This window comes from Papio anubis, chromosome 9, assembly GCF_008728515.1.
Source record: "Papio anubis isolate 15944 chromosome 9, Panubis1.0, whole genome shotgun sequence".
Taxonomy (NCBI): Eukaryota; Metazoa; Chordata; class Mammalia; order Primates; family Cercopithecidae; genus Papio; species Papio anubis.
This window is the reverse complement of record NC_044984.1, coordinates 113,702,726-113,721,787: the sequence shown is the minus strand read 5'-3', so window position 1 is coordinate 113,721,787 and position 19,062 is coordinate 113,702,726. Positions and strand designations below refer to the sequence as shown.

Below are 19,062 nucleotides of genomic sequence, written 5' to 3'. Positions count from 1 at the left end.
ACACCAAGGATTGCAGGAGCCACCAGAAGCTGGGAGAGAGGCATGGAACATGAGAGCTTCCAGAAGGAACCAACCCTGCTGACATCTTGGTTTTGGACTTCTTACCTCCTGAGCTGGGAGAGAAGAAATATCTGTTGTTTTGAGCTACCCATTTGTGATCACTGGTTATGGCAGCCCTAAAAACTAATGTACTATCTTTCTATAGAATGAAACTCATTACCATGCTGATATGGTTTGGGTCTTTGTCCCTGCCCAAATTTCATGTCAAATTGTAATCCTCAATGTTGGTGGGTCCTAGTGAGAGGTGATTGGTTCATGGGGGTGGATTTCCCCTTTGGTGCCGTTCTTGTGATACTGAGTTACCGCAAGATCTGGTCGTTTAAAAGTGTGTGGCGCTTCCCCTCTTTCTCTCTCTTCCCCCTTTGCTAAGACGGGCCTGCTTTCCCTTTGCCAGAAGTCAGCATCATGCTTCCTGTACAGCCTGTGGAACTGTGAGCCAGTTAAACCTCCTTTCTTTATAGATTACCCAGTCTCAGGTATTTCTTTATAGTGGTGCAAGAATTCTCTGATACACATGCTCTTGCTCAAGACCCTTCAGTGGCTTCCATGGATGACAAAGCAAAGCCTCAATTCTTCAGGGTGTCCTATAGAGTCATTCATGACTTTGCATCTGTTGGTTGCACCTCTGCTGACACACACTCTTTTCTGTAGCTACTCTGAATACTTCTGAAACACTCTGAGCTCCTGGAAACATGTTATACCTTCTGTAGGCAATGCTGTTTCTCTCTTCTCTCACTCGGAAAACTGCTCATCCTTCAAGACCCCACTTAAATATCATCACCATTATGAAGCCTTCCTAAGCACCCCCTTCTTCAATTCTCCCTCCACTGGCTGAGTTAGTCATGCTTCTCTGTGTTTCCAGAGCATATTGATCAAGTCTCTCTTCTTGGAACACTGAGCTCATGCACCAAAGTTACTTGTTTTATGCATCTGCCTCTATTCAGGTAGGGGTCTGATCCTGAGATCAGAGCTGGTTTTGTCTTTGTAAGGGATCAATGAGTGTTTGTTGCTTGACTAAATGAAAGTTGGAGGGAAATGACATTATTTAACAGGGGATGCAACAGCTGGAAGGTGGCAAGGACAAAAAGGACATGAAAGACAAAGATATTCAATTTTCCTATTCAGTCTTGGGGACACCAGTTGCCCACATGGTCATGCATGCCATGCCTCGGTCACCCATGAGAATTACTGTTTTCTATATATTCAGGGGGGTATTCATTCTGGGAGTAACTAGAAAGTTCAACTGTGCTTTTAGGGGATGCCTGGGGGGGCAGTGAGAGGTCTCCTTTGGCTTTGCCGGAAGCATGGTGTCCCTGCCTGGACTACCACATGGTGGGTGGACGCTAAGCATGCAGAGCCCTTGAAGCATGAAATTACCCCCTGTTTCCTTTGTAACAGGTAGAAGGAACTAGGGAAAATGCTTTTAAGCAGAAAAAGGAGAGACGTTGGGGAGACAAGAACAATAATGTGGATTTTAGTATCAGACAGACATAAGTTTCAAATCTTCAAGCTTCAAATCTTCTGCCCGGTGGAGTGACCTTGGACAAATCCTTTATCTGAGCCTCTACATTCTCATTTCTACTATGGTGAAGGTGCTTATAACAATACTTGCTTTGCAGTACAGTTGTAACAATTAAACTTAGTGAACACAGAATGCCTGGCATGTAGCAAGCTATCAGTAAATGGAATCTGTCATTTTTTATCTAGCATGATGATTAGTAGTTCCACAAATATTTTCTGGGGGCCTATTAAGGGCCTGTCATAGTTCCAGCATCTTGAGACTCTAAAATGCTTAAGCTCAAGATGATCAGGGCTGTTAAACACTGTTTTACAACACCAAAGGTGGTGTGTGTGAGTGCTCACTTTCTGAAGGTGCTGGTTAAAGTCTGATGGGTTCATTGTAGCCCGGTTGCACCAGAAGACGTCATCTGACCTTGTGTCATTTATTAAATGAATCCTTATTTCTTTGCTCTATCCCTTCACTGAAAATGTCACACAAAAGCAGGAAGCTCCAGACTGATATTTCTTTCCTCTTGAAGCCTGTCCAGGTGTGGGCACGAGTTGCCACTTTGAAGGCTCTTTTCTAAGCCACAGGGAGAAAATTTCATTTGCAAAGCTTTCCCTGTGTCTTTCTCTCCAAGGGCGAGTTGATTAAGCATGTTTGTCTGCATTTATTCCATGTACATTTCAAAAGTTGTTTACTGCAGCTACATTTTAAAAATATAAACATGCTCCCTGTTTAATGCAGGTACAAATCTCCAGGATGTGCATTTTTGAGCCTAGGGCGTAGGTGGAGACGCAGACAAAATAAATACTATTCGGAAGCAGTGAAAGCAAAACAACGAATCATTTGTGAAAGAGAGAATGACTGCGGGAAGTATAAAATCAGAAATACGCTGTGGAACTCTTGGATGCTATTGTGAAATGCATTTTCCCCCTCCTCCCTTTCCAAGGAAAACTTAAACCATATTTCCTGCACGATGAAATCTTTGAAATGGCCCAAATCTCATTTTAACAAAAACACATGATTGAGTTTGTCTAACTAGAGATTTAATGAGCTGTAAAATGTATTATGAGTACCTGGCAACCCTCAGAATTCTTTCTTTTTTGTGACAGGGTCTTGCTCTGTCACCCAGGCTGGAGTGCAGTGGTGCTATTACAACTCACTGCAGCCTCAACCTCATGGGCTCAAATGTTTCTCTCACCTCAGCCTCCTAAGTAGCTGGGACCATAGGCGTGTGCCATCATGACTGTCTGATTTTTTCATTTTTTTTTGTACTTTTGTAGCAATGGATTCTTGCCATATTGCCCAGGGTGATCTCAAACTCCTTGTCTCAAGCAATCCTCCTGCTTTGGCTTCCCAAAGTGCTGGGATTACAGGCATGAGCCACCGCACCTGGCCACAAAACTGTTATATAGCACTTGCACCTCACAAACAGGAGACCCAGGGTCAGGATGTTCACCTTGGTTTTGTTTAGGAGGCAAAGTCTACTGTTCTCCAGAGAGAGGTTTTGTACAAACATGTGGTCCATGCAGTGCTATGGTTGAGCATCAACTTGCATGGCTGATTGCAGCCTGTGGCATTCCTGGATTGATTGATTCATTCATCCCATGAATATTTATTGAGCACCACTTTGTGCTAGGCCTTATGCTATGGTGTTTGGTATTGGGGATAACAATGATCATAACAGTCATTTTATTGAGTGCTTATTATGCACCCTGTGTTGGGTAAGAACTTGACATGGCATCTCTCATTTGATCTCCATCACAACTCTACTAGAAAAATGTTACTATTATTATCACCATTTTACAGATGAGAAAACCAGCCAGGACTAATTCAGCCTTAATTCCAAACTCTCAGGGAAGAACCTTATTGGTCCAGCTTGGGTCAAGTGTCCACTTCTCTTCACAGCAGAGGTGAAGAGAGTGGAGCTGTGTCACTTAGTTCAAAGTTGGCTACAGTCCAATGGGAGGCAGTTCTCAGAGAAACAGGGTCTCCGTGAGTAGCTGCACCCTCTTCCATGTCTGCTGGAGTACGGAGGGTGGATTTGGGGGAAGATGAAGTGATGGATATCTTAGGCCAATGATATCCTAGGTCCTGGGACCACTCCACTAGGAGGTCCCACAGCAGCTCCTACCTCTGAACTCCACAGGACACCCCTTGTTTCTAGAATAAATCCCCCTCTCTTGATCTCTGAAAGGGTTTATGTTACTTATGATTGAGGGGGCCTGAGTTGGCTGGTCTTATAATCACAGATAGCTGGAATACTCTTGTGAGCTCCCGTCCTGGTTTTAATTCCTGACTCCTGCAGTCATTGCACACCTCCCACCAGTACAGTAGGGAGCAAACCAGTAGAATGCACAGCTGTCTCGAGCACTCAGATATGCCACACGACTCACTGGTACGCTGCGGGACCCACTGCAGAAGGCTTCCAGAAGGTGGCCACTTCAGACCAAGCATTTGTGCCTAGAGGGCTCAGAGGGAAGAAAAAGATACTGGACCTTCGCTAATTCTTTTTTTTTTTTGAGACGGAGTCTCTCTGCCGCCTAGGCTGGGAGCAGTGGCTGGATTCTGCAAGCTCCGGATTCCCGGTTTACTTCTATTCTTCCCTGCCCTCCCAGCTGCATTCTGATGGTGTTTCACTGATTTTTCGGTGGGCTTCAGTGGTGACGGGTTTCACCTCCTGTGTTAGCCAGGATGGTCTTGATCTCCTGACCTCGTGATCCGCCCGTCTCGGCCTCCCAAAGTGCTGGGATTACAGGCTGGAGCCACCGCGCCCGGCTGACCTTCCCTAATTCTAATACAGGAAAGCCCTGTCAACCTACACAACAAAATTCTTTTAGCTTTCTGTAGGAGTACCAACAACAACAGTAATAACACTGATAACGATAGCTCTCGTTTGCTAGGTGCCAGACACGGCAGTATCACGTTACATGCACATTACTCCGCGGCATGCACATTACATGCATTTTTCTGTTTGACATTCACAACAGCCCTTTTGGGTAGAGGTTATTATTGCTGTCATTGTGCAGAGGCAGAAACTGAGGCCCAAGAGGGACAAGTAATTTGCCCAAACGCACATAACTATGAGGTATGGGTGGTGGCTCTCCAATCCAGATCATTCTGAGGCTACAGCCCAAGTTCTAACATTATATCCATGTTATATTATGCCTAAGACATTGAGGCCTTGTCTGGTATTTCAGCAATTTGATGGTTAGTGTTGAAGTCCTCAGGATCTGCAGCTCAGAATATCCTCTCTGAGTACTGAAAGGACCCAGACGTGGATGGCGTTTTAAGAAAAGACATACACACACATACACATAGACACATACTTGGAAAAAGAGGTCACACTGGCATGAATGGTGACAGTAGGTGCTGCTGGTCCCACTGTGGCTTAGAGGAGCTCAGAATAGCCTCAGAGACATGTGGGTAAGAGTCCATTTTCTGATGCGTCTTGAATTTGGTTCATCTCAGCATCCTCACATCCTCCCCTCACCTTTTATAAAAAGTAAAGTCATGCAGAACTGGGTGCTTTGTTGAGGAACGTGGTCAAGACCTAATCCAAAATGAGAAATGGCATCACACAAAATTCTGAATGTATACTGAGGTCTGACTAGTTGGCCTGAGGTTAAACAGCAGGAAATTAAGCCAAGTGGCGTGGCTGCCCCACCTGGAAGCATTGCTGCGTTTTAGAACTTTTGTAAAAATAAATGTCAGTGAAGACAAAAGGAATGAGCTCTTTAAAAATAAATGCACCTGCCACTGTTCTTGCTTAAGATCATCTAACTCCTTTGCTACTCAAAGTGTGGCTCGGGAACTAGAAGCATCTGTGTCACCTGGGGGCTTGTCAGAAAAGCAAGTATCAGCCCTACTTCGAGCTGCTGAGTTCAAATCTGCATTTCCACAAGGATTCCCAAGTGGTTCCTCTTGCAGATTAGAATTTGAGAAGCAGAGAGCTTCTTTTGGTCATCAAAGAACTCATCTTGGCATAATTATGCTGAAAGAATGGCCAGTGGATTCTCTGAGGGGTCCATCCACATTCATTCATTTGTCCATTCATTCACTCATTCACCCATTCACTGATTCATCTATTTAAAAAATATATTGATTATCCAGTAAATGTCAGGCACTGGGGCTATGACTGTAAACATGAGAGATGTGATGTATAGACTGGTGGGAGAGAAAGACATTAAACAAACATTTATTTAGTTATTATAGTGAGTACCAGGATAGATACATTTAGTAAGCACAACAAACACAGTGTTATAGGGCCCTGATCTGCTTACTGACGGGGAGAACTTGCAGGGAGGATTAGGGAAGGTGTCTTTGGGGAAGTGGTATCTAAACAGACCCCAAAAAGGACAAAAGTGTGTTTATTAAGGGAATGGTCTGGGCAGCAGGAATAGCCTGTGCAAATGCCAGGAGGTGGGAAGATGTGAGGTATATTGAAGCCTTGTCCTCTATGATTTGAGAGTGGCATTATGGTAGCATTACATGTAACAGTGAGATGTTAGGAGCCCTTCCCCCCTTAGGAGAGATATTTGATGACCTATTTATTTTATATATGAAAATATGCATCATTACAGACTAAACAGACATATTTCCCTCTGGGGAAAGTCTACGTCTTTCATGCGGTCACACACTGGCCAGGAGTCAAGGTGTTTTCCTTGATACAGAGAAGAGAAAAGCATCTTTGTCTTCCATTTGCATTTTCCATTTAGTTTTCAGTTTATCAGCCACTAACGGTAATGTGTGCAAAGCCACTACCCAAATGAATGGCAAGCTTGCTCTGTGTATGTGTGTGCATGTGTGCATGCCTGTGTCTTGGTGGTGATTTGTGGAAGTGATGGGAGGTGGGGGGGGGCTAACCCTAAAGATGCCTTGGGTCTGGGGCTCAGGGGCTCAGACTCACCATGGTCTACAATCCCCTGCCATTTCCCACTCTACTTGCTTCTTTTCTAAGCCTAGACTTCTTTTCTAAGTCTAGCATGTTACAGCTTTGTGAGCACAAGTAGTGTATTTGGGAGGTGATCCTGGGAAACCCCCATAGGAGAGTGGGACAAGGAGAGGAAGGTGTGTTAATGAGCAAGCAGGTGACCACTATGGGCAACTTGGGGCTCAACCCTGCTGGCACCACAGGGGAATAATATAGAGTTGGAGTTAGCAAACTTGTCTAGAAAGGGCCACACCATAAATACTAGGCTTTGGGGGGTATACAGTCGCTTGTACAACTCTGCCCTTGTAGTATGAAGGCAACCGTAGACCATATGTAAAGAAATGGGCGTGGCTGTCTTCCAATATAACTTTATTTATAAAAACAAGTCGTGGGCCAGATTTGGCTGGTGAACTGTAGTTTGTTGACTCTTGATATCGAAGATGTCTCAGAGTTCTTGCATCTGAAGGCAAGGCAACTCAGGTACTTATCTGTTATCATTTGTCTGCCATTGGTAGAGGGATGCTCCTTAAGGCATTGCCTTCTTGTCCCTTATGAACTGCCCCAGACCACAGACAGAGAGCCACAGGTGCTACTGTGGGAAGCCACGAATGTGCGTGAGCATGGGAAGAGCCAAGAGGGGGGACTATTTTACAATGAGTGAAGTAAGACTCAGAGAGGGCAAATGATGGTATGAGCTCACAAGGAAGGTAGTGGTGATGATCAAAACAGAGCTGATCCCTATGCTGTTTGTACATGGCGACACTCTAAAAGTAGGAGATTTTATGCAGTGTTTTCCAATTGCATTTTAACATCTGTCTAGGAACTTTTGTTCTGAAGCACACCATTTAGAAACCATGTCACCACAACCTATTCCATGAAATGGATTTTCTTCTGCTCCCCAAACTGTTACAGAAGCACTTGAGAATCAAAGTAAGAACAAAGATACATAATTTAAGTGTTTATTCTTGAGAATCTTTTAAAATGTCTTGATTATATGTGTTTCCAAGAGGTACATATAGAAACTTTGCAAATCAATGAAAAGGCAGCAAACTGCCTAAGAGAAAATAGGGCAAATAATACAAATAGGTAACTCTCCAAAGAGAAAATATAAATAAACAATGAATATACATAGATGATCCTCAATCTTGACAATCAGGTAAGTACAAGAAAACAACAAGATGTCCTCTTTGCCCATCACACTGGCAGAAAGTTAAATGCCTTATTAAAGGGTGGATGAAGATGTGAAGTAACTGGTACTTGGATATTCAAGTAGGCTGTGATTTGGGACAAATTTTCTGGAGATTTATTTGATTAATAAAATCTGTTTCCTCTCACTTTCTTCTTCCAAGAACAAGAGAAGGAATCACAATCAGTCCATGACAGTCATGGTCATCTCATTCCTCTTGCCAGTGGCAGGTGTATGTGTGAGTTTGCAGCTCAATCCTGGCCAAGGAGATCCCAGGACTGCTGAAGAGGCATGTCTGCACATGCCGCCTAGAACATCTCCAGCCATCATGTGATCCCTCGGGGAGGCATTCCCAATTTTCTGAGAGAAGCAGAACAGAAAGATGGAAAGAAAGCGCCTAGCTCCAGGATGAAGACACTGAACTGCTGAATTAACCATCTTTGTGTTGCTCTAACCTTCAGAGTTCACCTTAACATGAGAAAATAAAACCCTTATTGCTTAGCCACTGGGATCTTCTTTTATGTGCAGCCAAAAGTATCTTAACTGATATAATTATCTCTCCCACATAGAAATGGGGGATTATGTGCCCAAATAGGCAATGCACAAGTATTTTATTATAGCGTTGCATGTAATCGTGAGACATTAAGAGTAACCTGAAATGTGCATCAGAGGGGACCTAGGGAAATAAACTGTGATTCAGTAACACTATGGAATTTGAGGCAGCCGTTAACAGCAATTAGGTAAATTTTTATGTGCTGATCCCAACATCTCCAAGATCTCTAAGACATTTAAGTTTTCAGAAGTTGTGAAATAAATACATATGGTATAATCCCATCTACGAAAAACAAAATAATCCTTAAAATAAAATGTGTGAAGATTCATATATATACACATTCATACCTATAGAAAAAGGGGGTAGGAGGAATCACATCATATATATAAAAGCATTTGCCTCTGGAGCTGGGAGATGGGCAGTGGGTGAGAGTTAAGAGAAATTTGTGCTTTTTTATGTATGGCACTTGTCCTTTTAGCAACACAAATGAGTGAATTTATGGCTTTGTCATAAAAAAGATAATGTTTGGAAAATAGCCCACATTCTCATTATAGAAAAATCTAGCAAATGCTAGAATGCACAGATGTAAGTTTTGTTCAAACCATGTAAGACAGAGGGTTTTTTTTGGTGGTTGTTGTTTAGAAAAACACAATATTTCAGGTTTCCTGGGGGCAAAGAGGAACTTCTCTTCAGGCCCTCAAATGATTTTCATGTGTGTGGCACAATTACTCGGGCAGAGTTCAGTGTTTTTAATCAAAAGCTACTTGTCAAGTAGGTAATATCACTTTGCCTAGCATGCGTAAACAAAGCTTTGTGAGGACTGGGTTTGGAAAGTGGAAGAGCTGAATCATTTAAATTGGAGTGTGTGTGTGTGTGTGTGTGTGAGAGAGAGAGAGAGAGAGAGAAAGAGAGGAGAAAGAGAGAGACGGAGAGAGAGAGAAAGAGAGGAGAAAGAGAGAGACGGAGAGAGAGAGAAAGAGAGAGACAGAGTTGGGGGAGAAGAGGGGAGGAGGATGGAGTGCTCTGTGTGATGTACACGATTCTGGAGAATTCTCCATAGAAATATCCACCCTGTGTTTTCCAGCACCGGCTCTGCTCCCAACCACTTGGAACCATAAGAATTTGACCTTCCAAAGGAGAGAGGCTTCCTCGCAATGCTCGGTTGGTAATGACTGAGTTGTAGGCACGGACTGTTTCGTAATTGCCTTCCAGTTGTCTCCTACATTTTTCTGAGTTGGGTACCATTAGTCTCAAGGCTCCTGTCATGTGGCCATTAAATCATTGTTTTATCTGACAGCGTCATTTCTGCAAAACCCTGGAGAGAAAATACTACACATTTTCCAGGACTGTAATGCTGCCACCTGGTCATTATGCCCAGCAGCCCTCAGACAGCTACCCCTAAAGACGTGCACCTTTGGGGCAACGGCACCATGGCTCCCCAGACTAAACAGCTCTGGAGGGCTTACTGTGTTACTGGTTGTTTTTTGTTTTTTTTTTTTTTATGAGTGGAATTACCCTGGTCAGCAAGCAGCCTCTAGCACTAATTTAGGAGACTGATTCTGACAAATGGGTGTAAAGAAAAGAAAAATGGCAGGAAAAACATTGGTTTTCAGAAATCAAAAAGGTTGCTTTTCTGAGGGTATCACTTATTTTTCCTTCCACCCCTGCAAACTACCCAGGGCAAAAGCAGAAGAAAAATTTTTCCGACAGGGTCTAATTGTTATCTGAAATAAATGAGAACAGGGAGGTTTGAGGACTCCCGAACATGGACAGATGAGGTGGGAGGAATGGCCTTCGTGACTGATTTCCAACAGCCAAGCTGCAAGGCTGAATAAAGAGGATGCCAGTGAGTCCTTAACAAAACAATAAAAAACCAAGGCTTGCCACCTTCAGGGGTCATAATTTATTCATTCAACAAATAAATGGTTGAATGGTTAGTGGTTGCTCTGTGCTGGACATTCTTCTAGGAGCTGGGGACACAGCAATGAATGAAGCAATGTCTCTATATCTTAACTGGGCTCTGAGTAGGAAAGAGATGGTGCACTCAAATTGGGAATTGGAGGAGGAGTTGAATAAAGGGACTATTTGCACAGACTGTTTGCAAAGATCCCCCTAGAAGGGATAGTGCAGTCCCCTGGGGCTAGCAACAGCAGGGAGCTGTTACCACCCTGAAAGGGCACAGAGGGGGAGCAGTGACTGGCAGTGAAGAGGTTGGTGGTAGGGAGATGCCGTGTGACAGGAGCCAGGACCAGAGAATCATAACCAACCAAGTCCATGTAGCGAAAATGAGACTGGGAACAGAGACTCCAACCTTTCTCTCCCCTTACCCTTTTGTATTAGTCTGTTTTCAGGCTATTGATAAAGACATACCTGAAACTGGGTAATTTATTTTTTAAAAAAGAGGTTTAATGGACTCATAGTTCCACGTGGCTGGGCTCACCATCATGGTGGAAGGCAAAAGGCACGTCTTACATGGCAGCAGGCAAGAGAGAATGAGAGCCAAATGAAAGGGGTTTCCCTTTATAAAACCGTCAGATCTCTTGAGACTTATTCACTACCACAAGAACAGTATGGGGGAAACTGCCCCCATGATTCAATTATGTTCCATCAAGTCCCTCCCACAACATATGGGAATTATGGGGGCCGCAATTCAAGATGAGATGTGGGTGGAGACACAGCCAAACCATATCACCTTTGATCTCCTAGCAGTGTTTTCTATTGGCTGAATCCAACTGGAGGCTGGAGAGCAAGGGAGGTCATTAATTTGCCATTCTCCTGGGGCACAGAGCAGAGAGGAGAAGGGTGGCAAGTGGCTCTGAAGGGGCAAATGGAATATTTTCAGCACAGTCCTTGTCCTCTAGGAGTCAATATTCTACCTAGGGGACACAGACAATAAACAAATAAGCCCATAGCTCTACAATACAATGTTGCCAGGACTTCATTAATCTAAGCAGCACCTCTGTGCAAATTAGAAAAAGCCACCCTCTCTCCAAATGGATTCAGCCCCGTGCCAGGGCACATGGTTTAGCAAGGGCTGGGTATCAGCCCCCCACTCAATGTTTGGTCAGGAGCTTGTGCAGAACTCAACCCACAAAACACAATATCCTTCATGGTCAAGTGGTCAAGGTGTCATAAAGAAAATTGAGAATCCATGACTTGGAATGAGCCGGTGATAAGTGATGCACAGAAATAGCTTTTCTAGGGCATTAGGCTTCGTCATACCAGTGACATGGTGACATGCTGCAAATACAGGGTCATTAAGGGGCCCCAAGGATGTCCAACAAGCTGTTCCCCCAGGACCAGTCCCTTGAAGCTCCCTGCAAACTTCACAGGTAGGCAGAAGCCAGGATGGGTCCCTCGTAGTAAGCCACCAGTGGGAGCTGCCCGGAGCTCCCGCAGGGAATGGCAAGTCTGTCTTCTCCCAGCTCCGGCTCCCTGAACTGTGATGAGCAATTTGTCTTTCAGCCTTGATCTGCTGTCAGTGGAGCTGACACTGACTCCGAGTATTAATTTCTTCTTGAGCTGTCTTACATTGCAGTCGACAGAGGGACGAAAAATGAAGTAGATTTGCCAGATACAGAAACTCATCACCCAGCTGCCTTTATTAGTGGTGAAGCTGCGGGGAGGAGGAAGGCCTGAGCCGTGCTCCTCTTCTTTTCTTAAGAAGCACATGCCAAACCCCTAATGAAGCATCTTTCATTTTGCAGCCCTGTGCTTTGACACCTTTCTGCCTTCACTCTCCCTTGGCTGCAGAATATCTTAGCTCTGTCTCTTTTTTTTTTTTTTTTTTTTTTGAGATGGAGTCTCGCTCTGTCCCCCAGGCTGGAGTGCAGTGGTGGGATATTGGCTCACTGCAAGTTCCGCCTCCCTGGTTCACAGCCATTCTCCTGCCTCAGCCTCCCAAGTAGTTGGGACTACAGGCGCCTGCCACCACGCACAGCTAACTTTTTGTATTTTTAGTAGAGATGGGGTTTCACCATGTTAGCCAGGATGGTCTCGATCTCCTGACCTCGTGATCCACCCGCCTCGGCCTCCCAAAGTGCTGGGATTCCAGGCGTGAGCCACCACACTCGGCCTAGCTCTGTCTCTTTAAAGTGGCTAGGCAGAGATATTACCAAGAAATCCATGGACACCCCAAGTCTTTTCATCTGCTTATAACATCCTCACCCATCTCATGAACATGCCCTCTTGAAGGTCTCTTGTGTTGTCTAGATTTTGTTTTATTCGGGGATCTGTGGTGGGCAGAAACAAACAGGTTCATTCAGCTCAAGTTTTTAAAAATGTAGGAAATCTCATGGTATCCAATGACAGGAAGGCTCAGCTACTTGCTGTGTCTCTTGAGCTCTCAAAAGGGCACGGATGCTCAGATATGCTATTTTCTGCACACCTGTTTCTTTATTCTTTCTCTCTTTATGCTGGCTCCTTCTAATGTCCCACACAACCCATCATAGCTGTCCCGGCCCTAGAGCTTATGGGGCCCTCATCTCCATACTCTGTGGCTATCTGGATCTGTCTTTCAGTGTCCAAAGTCCAAGTTCCAGATAAGGAAATCTGATTGGTTCAGCTTGTATCAGGTGTGTCCCTTTGGTCTAGTCATCTGTAGCCTGGAGGGTGGGACCATTTGGTCTGTATAGCTTCCTGTCTCTGAAATAGGAAATATGGGTGTGGCCAGAAGACTTCTCTAGAACATCCAAGAAGAGATGCTATAGAGGCAAAAGCAGATCTGGATAATATATTTTTTATTTTATTTTTGTAGAGATAGAATCTCACTATGTTGCCCAGGTTGGTCTTGAACTCCTGGGCTCAAGCAGTTCTCCCACCTTGGCCTCACAAAGTGCTGGGATTATAGGTGTGGGCCACTGAGCCCAGCCCAGATCTGGATTTAAATCTCCATTCATCCAATCACTTCCAGATCTTTGATCAATTATTTAATTTCTTTAATTAATTTAATTTCCAGTGCAGTTGCCACCCAGGGTTATGCCTGCAAGACCAGCTTCAAGAACATGGCTCACAGACAAGCACAAAGAGGTTCCCCCATTAGTAGATCTCCAAGTACCCTGGGTCTGCTGCATTTTCAGCGACTTATCTCTTTGGGAGCAAAGGGGAGAAGTAAAGCTTTGTATTCACATTGAATGTGTTGGGATGGGTGGGTGATGAGATAGTCACAGCTTGGTGGTCCGGCATGTTTGGGGAAGCATTAAATATAATCACATCACTATTGTGTAGAATGTGTCCATGACCTCCCCTCACAGTTAGGCTCAAGGTCAAAATTCCTATAACAGACTTCAAAGACTTCATGAATCAGCCTAAGTGTACATCTCCATCCTTATCTCCCAGAGTGCCCCATTACACTCTGCTCATTTATTTATTCATTCATTCATTCATTCATTCATTCCCACTGTTCTGAATGCCTATGATGGGCCAGCCTGGTGGTACAGGCCACACTGGGCCTCCTTGAGCTCCTGCTCTCTCATGCCTCAGGGCCTTCACAGATGCTCTTCCCCCTGTCAGGAACACTTTTCCCTCCACCCCTTCATCAGTTAGGTGCTCCCACAGAACTTTCTACTCTGTTCCCCTCCTGTGTCAGGACTTATTGGGATGAAGACAGAGGACAGAAATGGTGCCCGTCTTGCTTCCCTGTACCCACAGTGACCAGTGTGCTGGCTGTCACACAGCTGAGCATCAGGCCAAGTCTGCTGAATGGATTAATATCAAAAAAAGGGCTGGGAGACATATCTCTGCCTCATGGTAAAACGCTAAACACTGCAATAAAGCTCATTTGCAGGTTTTGAGAAAAGTTTAATTACTGAACATTGACAAGGGAAAGAGTTTTTGTGGCTAAAAGTTTTGTGGCTAAAGCACATGAAAATCAGCTTCATGTTTGTGGAAAGAGAGGAAAGGTACGCATTTGCCCGGATGAGGGTCAAGTAGGGTTTCTCCTTGGCTCTGCCCCTGCCCCGCCTTATCTCTCTCTCTCAAGCACTAATGATAAAGATAGGAAGGTCACGAGAAGGTGTCAGATGCCTGCAAAGAGCCAGCCTGCTTTGTGCTCACTTACTGCACATTCCTCTGACTTTAGAAAACAAGACTTTTCCTTAAAGGGTCTCTGGTTGTAGCACAGGCACCTCCCCATGTCACCTGCTTCAACTTTCCATTGTGGATCTTAGGGTCTGAGATAAGAAATCCTTGTCATGAGCTTGCAGCACTGCTTGCTGGCCAGGCAACCTTGAGTGACTTCGACTCTGTGAGCTCCCGCTTCCTCATCCTTAGAATGGGGTGGCAATAGCAGGTGGCACCAGGGTTGTCATGAGGTGTAAATGAGAGAATGCATGGGAAGCTGTCAGCTTGGTGCCTGATGCACAGGAAGGCCACAGTAGAAAGCAGTGATTACTACCACTGAGTCTGAGTATCAGGATATCACACTGAGGATCTGGTTTTCCAAAGGACAAAGATAGGGAGCTAGAGACTGTAATTCCAGAGATGTAAGGTATAGAAACAAATTATCCTGCTACTTTGGCTTGGTAACCACAGACGCCAATTCCTCCTGTATAGGGAGAACAGCTTCAACTGGAGAAATGTTGACACATCAAGGACAGAATTTGGCTTTCAAGGTCATCATGGCTCAGTTCAGTAAAAACCCTAAGCCTATGACAATTAATGGAGATCTTGAGCCAAAGACAAGCCAAGAATAGAAACTGGAAACCTTGTGGACTGAGTAGTTTTGGTCCAATATGAGAATATTGTAGGAAAAACACTTTAAATTTGGTGGTGGTCATGGGGAGGAAGAAAACAAAAGTCCCTGTTAATTCAAATGAAGTGTTTCACTGATTACAGTAACAGAAGAAGTGCCTTGCCAAGTGGTGACCTCTCTGTCACTGGACATATTCAGGCAAAGTCTGCTTGATGTAGGGTACATCTGTGTTCCAGATGCGTTGGTCATTCACAAACCACCTTCAGGATATTTGCCATCTCTCGACACTACTTTCATTACAACTTACTTAATATTTGTCTCTAAGCGAGCTAATTTTAGAAACGTGATAGAAAGAAAACTTGCTACTATCACTGTAGGAAGAAAGCCATTCTTGCATGTCACAAATAGAAAGTAACTATAAAAGTAAATACAATAAAAACAAAACAAGCTATTCAATTACAGCTAGGCACTAATCTTCACAAGGCTCTGAGCCTGAGGCCTGCCCTTTCTGTTAAAAGGAAGAGCAACAAGTCCTTAGAGAGGTGTTAAAGATTGAATAGCACTAAATTGAGACTTTCTCCTTTGCATAATAAAAAAGGACAAAAGAGAATTTAAAAACAAGTACCTTTTCTGCTATGTGATTTCATGTTAACGTCTATGTAACACTGAAAATTCATCTCACCATCTGCTGTTAGTAACTGCCCCATCCTCGGAGAAACTCATGGGAGAAGAATTCTAGCACCAAATCTGAGGTTTGGTAAGAGAAGACCTAAAATCCCTTCCAACTCTGAGATACTATGACATCAGTTTCTCACTGTACTTTCTTGATATGCATTTCCCATCAAATGCTGGCAAATGCTTAAAAATCTGCTCTCCAGGGGAGAAGGAAAGGCCCTGATTTACAGTGTTTGCCAATTCCCGTGGTGTAAATATTCCCATCATGGCTGATTGTACTCTACCAATATGAGATCATCAAATTCCGACCAAGAGTCGGAAGGAGATGAATACAATAGGTTCAGTATGAGCTGCTTCTAGCACACATGACTGTTCCCACCCAACTGTGGTTATCCTCTTAAGAATATAAAATAAAACTGCATCCAAGGGATTTATACCTAATACTGAAAAATCTTGAAAAAGTCTCTGAGACACTTGGTCATCTTCTAGAGAATGTGTGTATGAGGCATGAACTAGAAGACTTCTTGCAGTCCTGCTCCACAGTCTGATTCCATTTGTGCCCGTTTCAGAGATAGAGGCATTGAGATACTTTCTTGCCTGCACTCCCATACAAACACTTTAGTAACCACTGAGTTGGGCTTGACTTTCGATTGTCCACTGTACCCATCTGTAGGTATATGCACATCTATATGTAATTAATATCTGCATTTCGCCTGCTGGGTATTCTCAAAGGTAGCTTTGCTTTATATCCAAGCAAGGTGTTCAGGCTTCTGCTTACTTAACTTTTAAGTCATGGCCAAAGGGTTACCCTACCTCCAGTAGCTTCCCTGGATCAGTTCAAACCAGTCATCACCTTTCCATAGTTAGCATCTCCCGCACATCAATTACCATGTGCAGGTGAATTACTGTGTATGACTATGGCAATTACATCTCCATCTGATCTGTTTGCACATTTCACCGTACATACTTTCAAGAAAGCCCTGGGTCTAAGTAACATTGCATTGAGACCCACTCTGTGCCAGGCATTATATGATTATTAGTGTGTCTATTTCAGAGTTGCTATGAGGATTAGATAAGCTTACCCAACTCTGCCATGCCATGGCATCCTTCCTTTTTGTTCCTGTAGCCCAACAAAGTGCAGAACAGTGTTGTGGGCCTTGTGGGTCCCCGGTCAACATTCATGGATGGCAGTAAGGCTGCCAATGGCTCCAGATGCAAGCCCTGGCTGGTCTTCGGTCCAGTCCAGCCCTTTCAACATCTCCTGGGTGTCCAGGCCACAAAACATTTGAGTGTCCTCCACCTGGAAAATGATGTTCTATATATATCATCACTTAAGCTTAATTGCGAGTGGTTTGGAGGACACCCCACATGGGGTGATTTTACACACGGTTATTATGTTGGCATATGTGTTTCATCATCTGTGACCATCCGCAGCAACAACTATTTTTAGCTTCCTAGCAAAGGTCTGGCATGAGCTCCTAGTGTTTTCTTTTTTTCTTCTCCCCTTCAATGCTGGAATTGGCCTCTGTCTGGTACAACCAAGCCAGGCTGAGCTGGGGACTTCCAGAATGAGTGGAGAACTGCTGAATAAAGCTGTCGTCTGCTGACCTTGCCCTCTTGTCCCAGACCCACCAGAATGTGTTGGCTCTGGGCTGAGCATTGATTGTTATCAACATCTTAGATGGGTGGCTTACCCACCATGTACAGACGGAGGTTTCAGCTATGGGTCTGGCTCACTGCCTGCTGTCTTGACAAGCCTGTGTCAGTCTTGGCCTGTGCATAGGGCTTTGCCTGTGATATTATATAGGCTTGTGCCTTGAGGATCTTGGCAAGAACAAAAACAAAAACAATTTCAGCAATCTACTTACAACTGTTGGAGGGACAGCAAATTTCAGCTGTGTCTTGGGAGGCAGGTGCCATGTTTGTTAAGAGCATAGACAGACCTGGGTTCCAATCCTATCTCTGATGCTTATTAGCTCTATGACTAGTTACCTAATTTTCTTGAGCCTCAGTCTGTGGACCTGCAAAAATGGGACCAATAACACTGGCCCTCATGAGGCTGCTGTAAAGATTAACTGAGGTACTTGGTCTAGCGCCGATACAGGAGCTAGAAAGAAATTATTTAGGCAGATAGTGAGGGTGAAAGAGTCCTTGGTAAGGTTTCCCTTTTAATAAAAGGCAGCCCCCAGATCATTTCTTTTCTAACAAAGAGCAGCCTGTAAAATCAGGCTGCAGACATAGAAAAGCAAGCTAGAAGCTTGCACGGGTGAATGCTGGCAGCTGTGTTAACAGGAAAAGGCTACCTGAGGGCCAGGCATGTTCAACATGGCTGCTCCATCTTCCCTTTTCGTTGTCAACCACGCGTACAGTAAGGAACAGACAACATGGCGCCGGCCAGGTAGAGAACCCGTCTGCTAATAAGAGATTGGGGTGGGAGGCCAGCTTCTTTGCACACTATGCAAACGTCATCCCTGATCTGACCAATCTCTCGGGCTCTGTGTGAATCAGACACCACCTCCTCAAGCTTGTCTATAAAACGCTGTGCAAATATTTCACCATGGAGCTGAAAGTCCCACTCAGGAGCCCCTCTGTCTCTGCGAGAGACAGAGCTATTCTCTTTTCTCTTTCTGTCACCTACGAAAACTGTGCTCTCAAACTCACTTCTTGTGTGTCTGCGTCCTCAATTTCCCTGGCATGAGACGGCGAACCTCGAGTATTTACCCCAGACAATGATGCCACTTCTGTGCCTGGCATACCACAAGCACTTCCTTATGCTCCTTGGCAAAGGGTTTAAGAGCCTGTGTTCACACAGCGGTTAAATTCAGTGTAGAAAAATATGTGTAGAGGTAAAATGAAGAGACTTTGAAATCAAATTTTCCTGGGTTTGATTCCAAATTTCTTCATCTACTAGTTGTGCGTAGAAGTGGGGATATGGAAGGACTCACACTAAATAGTTAATAACTATTTTGTAACTATTTTGTTAGTTATTAGCTATCTAGTTATTAACTATTTAGTTAGTTAATAACTCTATAGTGACCAGTTGTTACTTTCTGGTTTGGGATGATGGTGAATGATACTTTTAACTTTATAATGTTGTAACTGTTTACAGAGTTAATGTAGTGACGTTATTACTTGCACATGTAAACAGTGAGAATAAAAAGAAAACAGAACTGATTATTTGAATTTACCAGATTTTTGTGGTTACAGAGACAAGGCTTCTTATTTTACTTCTCCGTCTCTTGAGACTTGGGTTGGAATGTTTTTTTCTTTGTTTCTTTCTTTTTCTTTCTCTCTCTCCTTTTTTTTTTTTTTTGAGATGGAGTGTTGCTCTGTCACCCAGACTGGAGTGCAGTTGCATGATCTCAGCTCACTGCAACCTCTGCCTCCCAAGCTCAAGCAATTCTCCTGCCTCAGCCTCCTAAGTAGCCGGGATTACAGGTATGTGCCACCACACCCAGTT

At 44.1% G+C, this 19,062-nt stretch overlaps 1 protein-coding gene and 1 long non-coding RNA gene across 7 annotated transcripts in view; one reads left to right on the top strand and one right to left on the bottom strand.

The window, feature by feature from the left end:
- CCDC60 (coiled-coil domain containing 60) overlaps nucleotides 1-19,062 on the bottom strand; it is a 204,438-nt gene that overhangs the window by 146,802 nt on the left and 38,574 nt on the right. The gene's annotated exons all lie outside the window — the stretch shown is intronic.
- LOC103876111 overlaps nucleotides 1-19,062 on the top strand; it is a 242,446-nt gene that overhangs the window by 206,499 nt on the left and 16,885 nt on the right. For 2 of the 3 annotated variants that reach the window (XR_002515889.2, XR_001893034.3), the window contains exon 3: nucleotides 7,847-8,184. The exons of the other annotated variant lie outside the window; for it this stretch is intronic. This is a non-coding gene — a long non-coding RNA (uncharacterized LOC103876111). Of the gene's footprint in view, nucleotides 1-7,846; nucleotides 8,185-19,062 lie in introns of those variants that run through there. 3 annotated transcript variants of the gene reach the window in all.